The 16,514-nt window shown below is 48.9% G+C and overlaps 1 long non-coding RNA gene and 1 pseudogene across 2 annotated transcripts; one reads left to right on the forward strand and one right to left on the reverse strand.

Annotated features, from left to right (window-relative positions):
* LOC309854260 (thyroid receptor-interacting protein 11 pseudogene) lies at positions 1-3,999 on the reverse strand (annotated as a pseudogene). Its single transcript has one exon. The product of its transcript is annotated as a thyroid receptor-interacting protein 11 pseudogene (transcript).
* A 5,166-nt stretch (positions 4,000-9,165) lies between these two features.
* Positions 9,166-10,676, forward strand: LOC309854782. Its single transcript, XR_014306428.1, has 3 exons — positions 9,166-9,288; positions 10,002-10,135; positions 10,563-10,676. It is a non-coding gene; the product is annotated as an uncharacterized lncRNA (long non-coding RNA).
* Positions 10,677-16,514: the final 5,838 nt, after the last annotated feature.

Raw genomic sequence — 16,514 nt, forward strand, 5'->3', positions numbered from 1 at the left:
CTATTTCTTTGAGAGGTCTTTGGCCGCCTTTCCAACCTTCTGGGCAGGTGATAGTATATGCGGCGTGTACACGGGTAAAGCGTCAGTGACAGCATTTAGAAGAAGGTGCTCCGATCCATCCATTTGCGGTCCAGGTGGATTAATAAGAGACACAGCTGTGGTGCGGGGCTTGACGTCCTTTTTTCCGGGTGTGGATGCCAGGGTAGCGTTCCGTCGTGATGGGCCTTGTTTCTTAGGCGGCTTTCCCCTTCCTCCTGAATCTGGGGGCTTCACGACACGAGCAGAGGGTTTTGGCGGTGGAAAAGCTGAATGAGATTCCGCTTCTAGAAACTGGACAAAAAGGTCTGAAAAGGAACGCTGGGCCACAGCTTGGTGATTTGGTTTCGCAGGGGTGTTGGGGGCGCTTCTGGATCCAGGCCCCCCAGTCCCCCCGCTGGGCACACCCGCGGGCTCCCGGCTGCGCAGCTGCCGCAGCTGGTCTTCTCGGATCCCCAGCGTGCTTGCCATCAAGCTCAACGCTTCCTGCCGCTCCGCATCCGCTGCCTGGAGAGCTCCCACGAAGAGTCTCCTTAGGAGGGCTTTGTCCGCCATTCCTTCGGACTGACTGACTAAGGTCATCAGTCTCCTCTGTGTGTCCTCCAGGATTTCCTGCTGGACCTCGTTCTGTTTCTTGAACTCTTGGAGTCGGTCCTCCTTCTCCTCCAAGTCGGCATTGGTTTGATGCAAACGTCCCTGTAAGGACTTCAGGTTTCCTTCTAGGGCGTCTGCCTTTTCCATCCATTCGGCCAGTTCCAGCTTCAGGCTCGCTAGGGTCTGATCACAGCGCCTTCCCTCTTCCTGGGAGGCGGCAAGCCGGAGCACAGCTTCCTCCTTCTGCTGGGTGACCACGTGCAGCTGCTCCCGCAGCGACGCTACCTGCAGCCTGGCTCCGTGGCTGGCCTTTTGCATGGCAGCGGAAGACCAAACGAGTTTTCCCTGCAAGACCGTCACTTCCTCTCTCAGCTGAGCCACTCGGTCCTCCGAGGCCAAAGCTTCCCGGCGACGAGAATCTTGGGCTTCTGCAGCGAGCTGCCGCCCTCTCTCCAGCTCCTGGGTGAGGCGCAGCTCTCTCTCTCGTAGCTGGTGAACCTCCTTCTGGAGGGCGCGGGCTTCCGTTTCTTTCTGTGTCAGTGCCAACACGACGTCATCTCTCTCCCGCTGACACGCAGCTGCCTTTTCCTGCGTGGAGCGAACGGCGGCGGCGAGCCGGTTCAGTTCCCCGGTCTCGCCCTCCTCTTTCTCTCGCAGCAGTTGCTCCAAGGCCAGGGCCTTCTCTCTCATCGCAGCATGCTGGGATGCCTCCTCTCTCTGCGTCACTGACAGCAGCCGATTGGTCTCTTGCAACGCCCGATTCTCCATGTCCTGTTCTCTAGATCGTTCCACGATCTTGGCGTTTTCCTCTCTCAGGCGACACACGTCCACTTCGAAGTCTGCCACCCTCTCCTTCAGATTGGTGACCGCCTGCCTCAGCAGCTCGTTCTCACTCAGCTGGCCACAGAGCTTCTCCTGTAAGGAAAGCAGCTCCTCACTTTTCGCTTGGGTTCGGAGCTCCTGAGCCCGAAGGCAGTTTCGCAGAAGGGCCGGTTTCTCCGTCGGCCGTTCCGTGTGGGAATCGGCACCGCTGTGTTCCCGTGCTTTGCCTTCTCCTTCCCCCGTGGCGGCCCCCGAAGCAATCCATCTCTGCTGATCTTCCCGGAGGGTTCGGATCCTTGTCTCTTTTCCTCGCCCTGGTTTTCGGAGCTCTTCTACCTCCTCTCCGATCACCTGAGAGGCCTCACTCACGGGGTCAGATTTCACGGCCTTCCGGGAGTCGCTGGAGGTCTGGAGGAAAATCACACCAAGGTTCCCTAAAAGGAGGTCCTTGGCATTGCAGAGCTCCCCGATGCGGAGCTGCAGTTGGGCCAGTTCCTTCTCTAGCTCGTGGAAGTTTATTTCATGTCCCTGGTAAGTTGGGATCTGGTCCAGAGAGGCTGCCTGCGGTTTCAGAACGTTCTCGCTGTTGGGGCACGCCCACGCCTGCAGTTGTCGCAGATGTGTCTGAAGCTGGGGGGACTCCCGCTTCAGATTTTGGACGGTGGTCAGCACCTGCTCTTTCCACTCCTCCAGGATCTTCACTCGCTGTGTTAACGTGTCCCGTTCCTGGAGAAGCTGCTGGAACTGATGGATTCGACCTCCTCGAACCCCATGACCAGGGCTGGGTGTTTGCAGGATCCTCAGGAAGGTCTGGCATAGCTGACTCAACGCAGCCACCTCCAGGTCTTTTTCTCGAATCACGTGTGACAAGTCCCGAATCCTTTCTGTACACACCTCCTGGCCGCTGCTTTCCACTCTGGTGGACAGTTTTTGGTTTTCCTCTTGCGCCCTCTGGAGGTCCGCTTCCTTGGCAGCAAGTCGATGGGTCATTTCGTGATAGTCCCTTTCCAGATGGCTCTTCTCCCTCATCTTCTCGTTCAGGATGGCCAAGATCTGTTGGCTTTTCAAAGCACACTCTTGCAACTGCTGCTGAAGCTGTTCCACGTGCCTGTTCTGGCTGTGAGAAGCCTCCGAGATTCTGCTGGAAAGACCCTGAATCTCCACATCCTTTTGCTGGATGATCCGAGTGAGTTTCCCGATCTCCTCTCTGGAGAGCCGATCCACTTGCGCGGTCAGCCGGACGTTCTCTTCAGTGAGAAGCTTCGCCTCCGGGTCCTGTTCTTGGATCCCTTGGACTAACCTTTGAATTTCAGCTTGAGATGGATCACGCTCTTCACTTGCGTTCTCCCTGGGGAGAGGCTGGCTTGCTCGCACCTCCTCGTCCTCACAGGGTTCTCTCGGAATGTGCGGGCTTTTGCCGGGCAACTGGGCTCTCAGCTCTTCCAGCGTGACTTGCAGATTCCGAATCATCTCGTCTTTGGCTGCGAGGAGCTGAGCGCGTTCGGTGTTCATCTCCTCCTGCCGGTGTTGAAGACGGTCCACCTTCTCCTTCTGCTCCTGTAAGGACTGAAGCAGTGCTCTCTTCCCCTGCTGCTGGTTGTGAATGATCTTCTGTTGTTCTTGTATCTCCTCCTCGAGATCATCTTTTAACCTGTTGAGCTGAAAGACCTCACACTCGAGTTCTTCAATCTCCTCTAGGACTTTCGGGTCAACCAGAGGGACAGCGCGACTCTGTTGTGTGAGGCGCTCCGGGTCTTGGTCCACGGGAGGGTGTTGGTCGGTCGTGGATGGGAGACGCACGTCTTTGTCCTCCACGGATGCGGGTAAGACGTCATGGCTTCTGAAGGTTTCGGTCGACTGGCCGAGTTCCTCCTGAAGCTCTGGCCTCTCTCGGAGTTCCTTGATGTACTCCTCTTGCTCCCTGAGGCATTCTGTCAGTTGGTTCTGCTCCTCCAAAGCAAAGGACAGCAGTTCCTTCGTTTCCTGGTGCTCGGCGTCCATCTGCTCGATCCTCTCTTGGAGGTGTAGTATCTCCAGGTCTTTCTCCTGACCGAGTTTAACGGAATGGCCATTGTCTGCGGGTGACCATTCTCTGAGGCTTTGTTCCGTCTTGTGTTGGAAAAGCTTCTTTTCGGCCCGACACAGTTTGGCCACTAACCGTCCTTTCTCTATCTTTAAAGCCCTCACGGCGATGTTGTTCTTTAGGGAATCCTCGTTGTTGCGCAGAACGGATTCCTCCAGCTGATGGGTTGCGTCTTGGAGCTGACGAACCAACTTCTCCTTTTCTGCTCGGAGGTCGGAAGCAAGGTTGTTCAGACTGTCGTTGAGCCGCTGCATTTGTGTAAGCTGCTGCTTCAGCCTTCTGAGATCCATTTCCCTCTCCTCCAGAAGGTCACGGTTCACGTTCCCGGCAGCATCTCGGTTTTGCAGGTCTTGCACCTGTCGCTGGTAGTCCATCAGTTGTTTGCGGTGCCGGTCAGTGAGGTCGGCCAGCTTCTGCCGGTGGGTGTTTTGCAACACGGCCACTTCCAGCTGATGTTTGTCCATTTCCCGCATCTGCTTCTGCTGTAGGTCCCTGATGTGGCTCTTCAGTTTCCACACTGTTTCTGGGTCGATGGTATTTGGTCCCTGGGTGGAACACGGGCACAACATCTTCCAGTGAGTCACTTCAGCCTCCAGCGTTTCTGCCTCAGGGAGGCGTCTATTGATCTGTGTCTGGGATGAGATGACATCAGCCACATCCATGGCGTCCCCAGGGAAGGTCCCTTTCCCCAGCACATGTCTGTGAATATCAGAGATGTCCCTGGTCAAAGAGGTGTGGCTGCTGTCCACGGCCCCTAGGGTATGGCCTAGGCCACAGCCCAGCCCACCAGCCCAGGAGAACATCTGGCGGTCATACAACTGCCCTGGTCCGCGGTGAGAAAGCGTCCAGTCCAGCCGGACTACCCCGCCAAGTGTCACAGAACCCCTGCGTGCGCCAGGCTAAGAATCAAAAGCCAACCGCCATTGTTTCCAAGCAGCACCTCGCGCGCGCGCTCCCGCGCCCCCCCACCTCGCGCGCGCTCCCGCGCCCCGCAAGCCGCCTCCGCAGCCGCGGCCGGTCAGGTAGTTCCGAACAGCCAAGACCCTGGGGCCCCTCATCGCGGCAGCTCCCCACACCAGGCTTGGGCCCTTGCCCTCCTTCCCCTGCTTGGCTGGCTGTCCTGGGGCGGCCCCTCGTGCATGCTCCTGCCTGACTGCACCCAGGTGCCTGCCGCCAGAAAATACACCTGGCCCTGGACGTCCCCCTAAGTGGGGTCGCAGTACACAAAGTGCGGCGGCATGAGCTTTCCACGCAGTAGCATCTCTTTCATTGAGGTGGAAAGTGCAGTCAGACGCATCCGTCCAGCGAGGAGAGGGGACCCGTGGTGCATTTCAGGGATGTCTACACCAGCGCAGACGACGGGCCTCACGGAGCCTTTGGGTATTGCCAGCCTCCAGAGACTCCAGAGGGTCCTGCCCCTCCTTGCCCCGTCAGCCCTGCAGGAACAGCTCCGCCCGCACCTTGGTTTGGCGGTTCCCGGGCCGGGCCGCCGCCTGCGCCGTGCCTCTGTGGCCTCCCGAGGCTGTGCGCCTAGACCAGGCGTGGGGTTGCGCCGGACGGTGGAGGTGCCCGGTGCCCGGTGGGCGGGTCCTCCGCTCTGCACAGAGTGGCCCAGGTGTGGGGCGGCAGAGGCCTGAGTCAGCCGGGCCTGGCGCTAGTGCACCGGTTTAGGAATCGCTTCTGCAGCTGCCCCGCCGGAGCCCCGCTGCCCCCTGCCGTCGCCATGGTGAAGCCGCAGCTGGCCAACCAGAGCCTGGCCGGGGAACGCGCCCGTTCCCTCCCGCCGCTGCGACTGCGCCGGCTGGGGCCTGGGCTCCCAACAGGAGGGCTGGGCTGGCGGCTCTCTCGGTGGCGGCGTGCTCCCGTCCCCTGCCGCCACCACACAGCAGGCACAGGGGGTCCTGGCCCGGGACTGGGCCACGGCACACACTGGAGCCCGGGTCCGGACCGGTGCCGGAGTCTCAGAGCAGCCCTTTGGTGAGTCGGCCCTCGGAGACCCCCCACCCCCACCCTGCGCGAGTCCTTGCCGCCCTTGGGGCCCTGGCCCCGGCCCCGCCCCTCATCGCCCTGGGGCACTGCCCCTGAGCCTTCCCCTGCCTTCCCCTATCTAGGGAACTTAACATAGAATAGAAATCTTGTATATATTTATGCTGGTGTCCTATAGATTGGTGCATGCATACATATTAGCCTTTCTGACCATTGTGCAATGGTCTCTCTTTGTGGTTTGGCTTTGTATTTCCCTGACGCCCAGTGATCCGGAGCATTTTTTCATGTGTCTGTTGGCCATTTGAATGTCGTCTTTGCAGAAACGTCTGTCCGTGTCTTCTGCCTATTTCTTGATCAGATGATTCTTTGGGTGTTGAGTTTGGGAAGCTCTCTCTAGATTGTGGATACTGTCCCTTTATCTGACGCGTCTTTTGCAAGTACCTTCTTCCATCCTGCCAGTTGTCTCTTGGTTTTGTCGACTGTTCCCTATGCTGTGCAAAAATCTTTCTATCTGGATGAAGTCCCGGTAGTTCATTTTTTTGCCTTTAGTTAACCCTTGGCTTTGGAGACGTGTCTGACAAGACGTTGCTGCAGCTGAGGTCACGGAACTTGCTGCCTGTGTTCTCTACAATTTTGATGGATTCCTGTCTCAGGTGTAGGTCTTTCGTCCACTTTGAGTCCATTTTTGTGTATGGTGTAAGGCAATAGTGTAGTTTCATTCTTCTGCGTGCCGCTGTCCAATATTCCCAGTACCATTTGTTGAAGAGACTGTCTTTTTTCCATTGGATATTCTCTCCTGCTTGGTCAAAGGTTAGTTGACCATAGAGTTGAGGGTGTATTTCCAGATTCTCTATTCTGTTTCATTGATCCATTTGTCTGTTTTTGTGCCAGTACTCTCTGAATGATTACAGCTTTGCAGTAGAGCTTAAGATTGGGATTGGGATGCCACCAGCTTTGGTGTTCTTTTTCAACACTCCTTTGGCTGTCTGGGGTCTTTTCTGGTTCCAGACAAGTTTGGGGATTATTTGTTCTATCTCTGTGAAAAAAAAAAAAAAGTTGCTGGTATTTTGATAGGGATTGGGTTGACTATTGGTAGACTGCTCTAGGTAGCATAGACATTTTAACAATATGTGTTCTTCCAGTCCATGAGCGTGGAACATTTCTGCATTTCTTCGTGTCTTCCTCAGTTTCTTTCCTATAAGTGTTCTGCCGTTTTTGGAGTACAGATCCTTTACCTCTTTGGTTAGGTTTATTCCTAGGTATCTTGTGGTTTTGGGTGCAATTGCAAATGGGATCGACTCCTTAGTTTCTCTTTTTTCTGTCTCCTTGTTAGTGTATAGAAATGCAACTGATTTCTGGGCATTGATTTTATATCCTGCTACTTTGCTGAATTCCTGTATGAGTTCTAGCAATTCTGGGGTGGAGTCTTTTTTGGGTTTTCCACATAGAGTATCATGTCCTCTTTGCCCTTTCTTTCTTTCTTTCTTTCTTTCTTTCTTTCTTACTTTTTTAAAGATTTTATTTGTTTATTTGATAGAGAAATCACAAGTAGGCAGAGCATCAGACGGAGGGAGAGGGAGAAGCAGGTTCCCTGCTGAGCAGAGAGCATCATCAGGACTCGATCCCAGGACCCTGAGTTGAAGGCAGACACGTAGCCAACTGAGCCTTGCCGGCACCCCTGCCTTTTATTCTTTCTGTTGTCTGTTGTCTGATTGCTGAGGCTAGGACTTGTAGTGCTATGTTGAACAGCAGTGGTGATACTGAACATCCCTGATGTGTTCCTGACCTTAGGGGAAAAGGGAAAGGCTCTCTTTTTCCCCATTGAGAATGGTATTCACTGTGGGCGTTTCATAGATGGCTTTTTTGATATTGAGGTCCATTCCCATATGGGAATGGACCTCTCCCTACACTGTGAAATTTTGATCAAGAAAGGATGCCGTAGTTTGTCCTATGCTTTTTCTGCCTCTGTTGAGAGGATCATATGGTTCTTGTCCTTTCCTTCGTCTATGTAGTCTATCCCTATTGATTGATTTGCAGACATCGAACCACCCTTGCATCCCAGGAATTAAATTCCACTGGTCGTGGTGAAGAATCGTCTTCATGTACCGTTGGATCCTATTAGCTAGTATTTTCGGGAGAATTTTTGCATCCACGTTCATCAGGGACATTGCTCTGTGATTCTCCTTTTTGGTGAGGTCTCTGTCTGGTTTGGGGATCAAGGTAATGCTGGCCTCATAGAAAGAGTTTGGAAGGGCTCCTTCCATTTCTGGTGTTTGAAACAGCTTCGGAAGATTGGGTATTAATTCTCGTGTAGCTCGTTGGTAGAATTTCCCCTGGGAAGACTTCTGGCCCTGGACTTTGGTTTGTTGGGAGATTTTTGATTACTGCTTCAGTTTCTTGGCTGGTTATGGGTCTGTTGAGGTTTTCTATTTCTTCCTGGTTCAGTTTTGGTCGTGTATCTATCTCAGGGATGCATCTGTTTCTTCCGGATTGCCCAATTTGTTGGCATATAGATGCTCGTAATACGTCCTTACGGTTGTTTGTATTTCTTTGGTGCGGTTGTGACGTCTCCTCTTTCATTCATGATTTTGTTTATTTGGGTCCTTGCTCCTTTTTGTTTTGATCAATCTGTCCAGGGGATTATCGATCTTCCTAATTCTTTCAAGGAGCGAGCTCCTAGTCATTGATCTGTTCTCCTGTCCTTTGGGTTTTATTATATTGATTTCTGCTCTACTCTTGAGTGTAGGCTTCATTGGCTGTTCTTTCTCCAGTTTCTTTAGGTGTCAGGTTTGGTTGTGTATCTGAGATCTATCTTGTTTCTTGAGAAAGGCTTGTATTACTAGATACTTCCCTCTCTTTGTTGCATCCCCAGAATTTTGCACAGTTATGCTTTCATTTTCGTTGGTTTCCCTGAAGTTTAAAATTCTTCTTTAGCCTCCGTGTATTTGAGTTCTTTCCAACTTTCCTCTTGTGATTGAGTTCCAGTTTCCAATCATGGTGGTCTGAAAATAGGCAGGGAATGATCCCAGTCTTTTGGTACCAGTTGGGACCTGATCTGTGTGCCAGTAGGTGTTCTGTTCTGGAGAATGTTCCACGTGCACTCGAGAAGACTGTGTATTCTGTTGCCTTAGGGTGGAATGCTCTGACTGTATCTGTGAAGTCCATCCGGTGCAGTGTGTCATCCAGAGCCCTTGTTTCCTTGTTGATCTTCTGCTTAGACAGTCAGTCCTTGGCAGTGAGGGCGTGTTAAGGTCCCTGGCGATTATTGTATTATCACCAGTGTGTTTCTTTAATTTTGTTATTAACTGGCTTATATAATTGGCTGATCCCATGTGAGGGGCATGAATATTTACGATGGTTAGATCTTCTTGTTGGATAGACCCTTTATGATATAGTGTCCTTCATCATCCATTATTGGTCTTTGGGTTCATCTCTATAGGTCTGATACAGGGATTGCTATCCTAGCTTTCTTTGGAGGTCCGTTAGCATGGCAAATGGTTTTCCACCCCCTCACTTTGAATCTGGAGGTGTCTTTGAGTCTAAGATGAGTCTCTTGCAGACAGAGATTATCGATGGTCTTGCTTTTTTTTAAGATTTTATTTATTTATTTGACAGAGATCACAAGTAGGCAGAGAGGCAGGCAGAGAGAGAGAGAGGAGGAAGCAGGCTCCCTAGCAAGCAGAGAGCCCTGATACGGGGCTTGAGCCCAGGACCCTGGGATCATGACCTGAGCCGAAGGCAGAGGCTTAACCCGCTGAGCCACCCAGGTACCGCATAAATGATGGTTCTCAAAAAAAACAATTTTTTTTTTTTTTTTTAAAGCAGAGGAACCTTTTTCATCCCCTACAGTTTCCTAGCTGCAATGCTAAACCAAAAATGTTCCCTTTTAAAGAAATTTTTTAATGTTTACTTGTCACCAAATGCCTTGGAATTGTCTCCGTAGAACCTTGGCGTTCCCTGGAGCATTGTTTGAAAACCGTTATCTTAAATTAGTCCTTTATCACATTTAGCTGCTGCTCTTTGAATTCCCTCTATGTTTCCTCTTTCCTCGCTCATGCTGCTGTTTTCTTCATACTACTCTTTACCTCTGAATGTTAAGGATGCTTTTGGGTGGCTGCAGTTCAGTTCTGATCAGTGATGTCATTTAATGGAAATTCCTACTTGAGCATTTGGCCGGAAATTTGAGATATGAATAGGATAGTCTCAAAATGGTCATTAAACTTCAAATCCTGAAAGAACATTTCTTCTTACGCCTTCTGTGGGCTAAGCCCGTGGTTCTCCAACTTTCACATGCCTACGAATCACCTGGAATTATTTTTGAAATGCGGCTTTCCAGATTGCATCTGTGGGGATCTGATTGAGTAAATCTGTTAGAGGAACTGGAAAGTCTGTACTTTTAACAACAGCCTAGGTGATCTTTGTGTGAAGCGTCCACATAAACACTGGGAAACACGACACTGAGCATTCTTGTTGTCCTCAGGGAGCGGAACACTCTGCTCAGACTGCAGACAGCAATACCCAGTCCTGAGGCTGAACTTGCGGCTACCTTGGATATCTGGTAACGTCTGCTGAGCATTTTCCCCCAGCCCTTTGACTTTCGTCTGTAGGAGAAGTGTAAGTGAATTGGCAAAAAAGGGGGCCCTCAGCACTAGCAGAGGGAACAGAGCGGGCTTGTCTGATACTGAAGCCCACAGTGTGTGTACCCTTCAGCCATCCTGCCGCTGTGATAATACTGTGATCACAATAAATAAATGTGGACGTTAACCTTTAATCATCAAAGAACGTTAGAAAATACCAGCAAAAAAGTAAAGCGAGCAGTCTGGTTTAGAAAGATTTAAGTGAAAAATGTTAAAACCATTATGGTTTTGAAAGAAGTAACCCACATCCAAAACACTGCAGCCCTTGCCAGAACTGGTTACGTGAAATCGTAATTCATCTCTTTCGCTTGTACCGGGAAGGTCCCAGGCTTTTGTCTATTTGGGAAATTGGGCCCTGTGTTCCCTGGTAAAATGACATCCAGTAAAATTTCGTTCTATTTCAGGTTTCCGCTTTTAACGCCAGTTACTCAGATTCTGGACCCTTTGGGATTTACACCAACTCGCAGGCTGCCGCAGCTGGAGACGTAAGTTGCAAACTCACCAATTCTCCCAAGAGTTTTTCCTCCATTAACATGTTCTTAGTAAAAAAAAAAGAGAGAGAGTGTTTGAAAGCCATGACTGATCAGAGCTCTGTATAGTGTAATATCATTACCATGTGTCTGCCTAGAACCAACTTAAAAATGTTTATGTTCAACATTGTGGGTTGAAGCCTCTGCCTTCAGCTCGGGTCATGGTCCTTTGATCCAGCCCCGCCTCAGGCTCCCCACTCAGCACAGAGTCTGTTGGAGATTCTCTCTTCCTCTCCTGTTAACGCACACGTGCGTTCTCTCTCTCAGATCCTTGGGGAAAAAAGTATCGTTTATGTATATGAGTGCCAAATTCTTTAATCCTTCAAAAGTATTATATAGGTCTAGACTTTTTAAATGATCACTGGTGGCTGGAAGTTGGTTGGGGAAGAGATGGCGGAGAATGAGATTTAGGTCAGAAACTTCCTGGTACAGTGGGCTTTCCCATCTAGATCCTTATTTTGACGAATATTGATTGTTTCACACGTGAAAAGGACATTTGTTGTTGGTTTCATAGGCTCAGTTTAAGTGGTTTTCCCAGCTCACTCAAGTTTCTTCTTTTTTCAAGTTATCTACATTTTTAGTGTTTGTCTGTAGCAATTTATTTATGGAAAAGGGAAGAGGGGACTAATTATTCAAGACACCATTTAGATTTTTTTTTTTTTCTCTTGAAGTTTTACTGAATTAGAATGGACATCCCATAAAGTGTACATATTTACAGTGTATAATTTATTAAGTTCTGACATAAGTGTAGACATATAAAACATAAGTCACCCCAATCAAGGTACTTTTTAAAAAATGAGTGTCCTCTTTGAAATTGAAGTATAATTAACATATAATATTAGTTTCAGACATGTATGTCATGATTTGATATTTCTCAATATTGTGAAATGATCACCCTAGTAAGTCTAGTTAACATCATCCTTTTTTTTTTTTTTTTTTTTTTTTTTTAAATACGAACCTTTAAAAATGACTCTCAGCTTTCAGGTATGCAATATAGTAGTATTAACTAGAGTCCTATATGGAGCTGTATATTACATCCCCAGACCTTAATTATTTGATAACGGGAAGTTTGTTCCTTTTGATTGCCTTACCTGTTTTACCCACCCCTACACCCTGCCTCTGGCAACCACCAATCCACTCTCTGTATTTGTGAGTTCATAGTATTTTTCATGGTGGTTTGTTTTTGTTTCTGCTTTTGTTTTTGTTTTGAAGATTCCATGTTTAAGTGAGATCATACAGTATGTATCTTTTTCTGTCTCACTTCCCTTAGTGTAATGCCCTCAGGGTCCATCTGTGTTGTTACAGATGGCAAAATTTCGTTCCTTTCTATGCCTGAACAATTGTGTGTGAGTGCATGTGCATGCACACATATGTGCATGTGTCTCTGATGTTTGTAAAAATCCCTGCACCTGTCGATGGAGATATCTTAGTTATCGTAAACAGGGGTGCAGTGAACATGGAAATGCCGCTGCTGTCTCTGGGAGATAGTGTTTGTTCCCTTTAGATAAAGAACCAGAAGTTGAATTGCTTGATCCTATGGTAGTTCTACTTTGAGCTTTGTGAGGATACTGTTTTCCGTAGTGGTTACATCATATCCATTCTACCAGCAGTGCACAAGGGTTCCCTTTTCTTCCCCTCCTTGCCAGCAGTGGTCACTTCTCGTCTTCTAGTCTAGTCTTCTAGTCTTTTTGATGGTAGCCATTCTAACGGGTGTGAGGTGATAGAACTCACGATGGTTTTGATTGGCATTTCCCTGATGACTTGTGATGTTGAGCATTTTTTTTTTTTTTTTTTTACTGTGTCTGTTGGCCATCTGTATGTCTCCTTTGGAAAAATGTCTCCTCAGATCCTCTGGGCATTTTTAAATCAAACTAGATTTTGCTGTCGAGTTGTATAAGATATAGATGTATGTCTTACATCTATACAATATCTGTTGTATAGATACTGGATGTTCATCTCTCATCAGATATACGATATATAAATACTCTCCCCTATTCACCAGGCTGCCTTTTCATTTTGTTTTTTTCTTGGCTGTGCAGAAGTTGTTTAATTTGATTTAGTCTGAGTTTGTTTGCTTTTGCTTTTGTTGCCAAATCAAAAAATTGTCAGCAAGACCTCAGTCAAGTAGCTTACTTGACAGTGTTTTCTTCTAGGAGTTTTATGGTTTCTGGTCTTACATTCACGTCTTTAATCCATTTTTATTTACTTTTTGTTTGTGGTGTAAGGTAGTGGTCCAGTTTCATTCTTTTGCATGTGGCTGTCCTGTTTTCCCAGCACTATTGATGGAGGTTACTCTTTTTTTTCCTTATTGCATATTCTTGGCTTTCTTATTATATGTGATTAAACCCATATATCTATACATATATGTATGTTTATTTCTGAACTCTCCTCTCTTTCATTGATCTGTGTATTTGTTTTCATGCCAATGCCATTTCGTTTGATTTCTGTATCTTCGTGGTAACAGTTTAAAATTGGGAAAGGTGGTGCCTCCTGGTTTTTTTGTTTTTTGTTTTTTGTTTTGCTATTTGGGGTGTTTTGCGGTTTCATACAAATGTTAAGATTGTTCTTTTTCTGCGAAAAATGCTGGGATAGCGTTGAATCTGTAGGTTGACTTGGATAGTGTGGACATTTTAATAATACTCATTCATACATGAACACGGGATATCCTTGCATGAATTGCATCTTTTCCGTTTCGTGCAGGTCTTTCACTTTCTTGGTTAAATTTGTTCGTAGGTGTTTTACTCCTTCTAATGTAGTTATGAGTGGGATTCTTCTCTTGATACTTGTTACAGTCAGTGTGATTAGGGAAATCGTGTACAGTGTGTGTATTTTAAGTGTATGGCTTTTTGTTTTTATTTTTTGTATATTTGATGTGCAGTGTTACATGAGTTTCAGGTGTACATGCCTAATTTTCGTTTTGACAACTGTATGCATTTTTAGAACCACGACCAGCGTGGTCAGATGAAAACATTTCCAGGACTCCAGAAAGTTTTCTCATGCTCCTTCCCACTCCTTTACCCCACCATTACCCTTCTCTTTGCCAACCACAGGCTGCTTTCTCTCACTGTATAGGTCAGAATTTCTAAATAGAATTTCATTTACATAGAATCCTATTGTGTATACTGTTTTAGCTGCTTTTGGGGAGACAGTGTGTTTAAGTCGTGCATGTTTGTTGCATTGATCAGTAGTTGATTCCTTCTTTACCGGTGTATAGCATTGCCTTGTATGGATATACTCAGTCTGTTTCTTCATTCACATGTTGTTGGACATTTACGTTGTCAACCCATTTAGGCCTATGTTGAATAAATCTCTTCTTTTTTATTTTTCTTAATTAAAGATTTTATTTATTTATTTATTTATTTATTTATTTGACAGATCACAAGTAGGCAGAGAGGCAGGCAGAGAGAGAAGGGGGGAAGCAGGCTCCGTGCTGAGCAGAGAGCCCCATGCAGGGCTCAATCCCAGGACCCTGGAATCATGATCTGAGCCGAAGGCAGCGGCTCAACCCACTGAGCCACCCGGGCGCCCCTTGAAGCAAATATCTTCATCCTGTCATTGGACGCACAGCTACTTCAACATGTGTCTCCAGAACAGGGTTTCCCAATCTTGGCGTTCCCCACATCTTGGGCCCCATCGTTCTTGGCTGAGGGCCCTGTCCTGAGCTTACTAGGATGCTTAGCAGCACCCCTGGTCTCCACACACCAGAGGCAGAGAGTGTCTTCCTCACTCCTGCTTCTGACCACCGAATGTGTCCTAGACGTGGCCAAACATCTCCCAGGGAACAAAACTGCCCTTGTGCGACACACACATAGATAGACCCACAAAAGTATCGTCACTCTTTAAACATTTCAACATAATTTCTCAGTGGCGTGACATGTCAAGTCACAGTTCAGATTGATCTGATTATCTCACAAATATGTTGACTCTCTGTATCTGTTAAGTCCCGAGTGAGAAGACGACGCGTTACCTTGCCGTTGGTGAACAGGTCTCACACGCCTCTTCTAATGACAGGCCTCACTTTGTCCCTGCTCTTTCTTTAGCCTGGCCATTTATTTTCCTGTAAGGGTGCCTGGGTGGCTCGGTTTGGCTCAGAGTCCGACTCTTGGGATCAGCTCAGGTCCTGGTCCTGATCTCAGGGTCCTGGGATCCAGCCTCTTGTTGGGCTCCCTGCTCAGCGGGGAGCCTGCTTCTCCCTCTCCCCCTGCTGTCCCCCCCTGCTTATGCTGTCTGGCTCGTTCTCTGTGAAATACATAAAATTGATGTACAAAACCAAGCAAAAGAAAAAACAGTCCGTAACGTTTTCAAAATTTTTAAATTTATTTTGTTTTTTAAAGGTTTAATATATATATATATATATATATATATATATATATATATATATATATTTCTTTTTCCCAGAGAGAGATCACAAGTAGGCAGAGAGACAGGCAGAGAGAGGAGGAAGCAGGCTCCCTGCTGAGCCGAGAGCCCGATGCGGGGCTCCATCGCAGGACCCTGGGATCATGACGTGCGCCGAAGGCAGAGGCTTTAACCTACGGAGCCACCCAGGCGCCCCAATCCATCCCTTTCTGACAAGACCTAAGGGTGTGTAACACGTTACACCAAACATGTAGCTCACGCTATCCCAGACCCTGAAGGGCAGAGCCCTGCTAAATGTCATCAAACGTTAGTTTATTGGGTTCTCCCAATCTCGCTGAATGTTTTTTTCAGATAATGGAAAGCCCAGTGCCAAAAAAGCTGCCGTGAAATGCATCTAGATGGTAAACATGCTTGGTCCTTGTACCCTGGGGCCTATCCCAGAGGGCTCTGACTCCCTGAGTCTAGAGTTGGACATAAGCATCTGTCTTTTCTTTAAAAAAAAATGGCCACAGGGGGCGCCTGGGTGGCTCAGTGGGTTAAGGCCTCTGCTTTCGGCTCAGGTCAATATCTCAGGGTCCTGGGATCCAGCTCTGCATCGGACTCTCTGCTCAGCAAGGAGCCTGCTTCCCCCTCTCTCTGCCTGCCTCTCTGCCTACTTGTGATCTCTCACTGTCCAATGAACAAAATCTTTAAAAAAAAAAAAAAAAAAAAAAGACAAAAAACGCCAAAGTCCTTCATGCTTTGCTGGTTGGCACTGGGTTGGGAACCACTATTTAGTCTGCCATTCCAAACCCAAACTTCCCCGACAATGTGTGGGCTGCAGACGCAGGAAGGCGTCGGGAGACTGAGACAGAGGAGAGCAGAGAAATGATAAAAACGATCCCAGAGAAAAGCGGCTGCAGCACGAGGCCGGCTCCCAGGGTGGGTGGCGGCGGCGGCAAAGGCGAGCGAGTCCGGGGCCCCGCCTGAGGCCCAGGCAGGGAAGGTGCGGCCACAGAGGGGGCGGCAGCTCGCGAAGTGCTGGCCACGGGGCCTTGCAGGCCTCCAGCAGCTTCCTGGGCCTCAGCCCCGGGCGCTGCCAGCGACTCCGAGCCTGGCGAAGCCGGAGCTGCAGGTGGACTGCATGGGGTGTGGGCACATGTCGAGCGGCAAGCGCTACAGCGTCTTCCCCTGCGAGGGCCCCGAGAGCTGCTTCCAGCGGAGGCATCCACAGCAACCGCAGCTACCCCGGCTACACCCGCGGCTCCGACCGTCGCTGCCAGGTCGGCCAGCACCACCTGTGCCAATACCGCCGCCTGAAAATGGGCTTCTGCGTGGGCATAAGGAGGCGGCGCAGAGTGGGTCGGCGGCAAGGGACACGGATGCTTCGTCCTCCCACGGAGCTGCCAAGCGGCGGACCTTGGCTTCTCTCCTCAGACTCCTGTGTTTTTAAAGACGGTGAAACGTTTGTCTCCTCGGTTTTCTTAA

The sequence above is a fragment of the Mustela nivalis genome (genome assembly GCF_964662115.1).
Source record: "Mustela nivalis genome assembly, chromosome: 19".
Lineage (NCBI taxonomy): Eukaryota > Metazoa > Chordata > Mammalia > Carnivora > Mustelidae > Mustela > Mustela nivalis.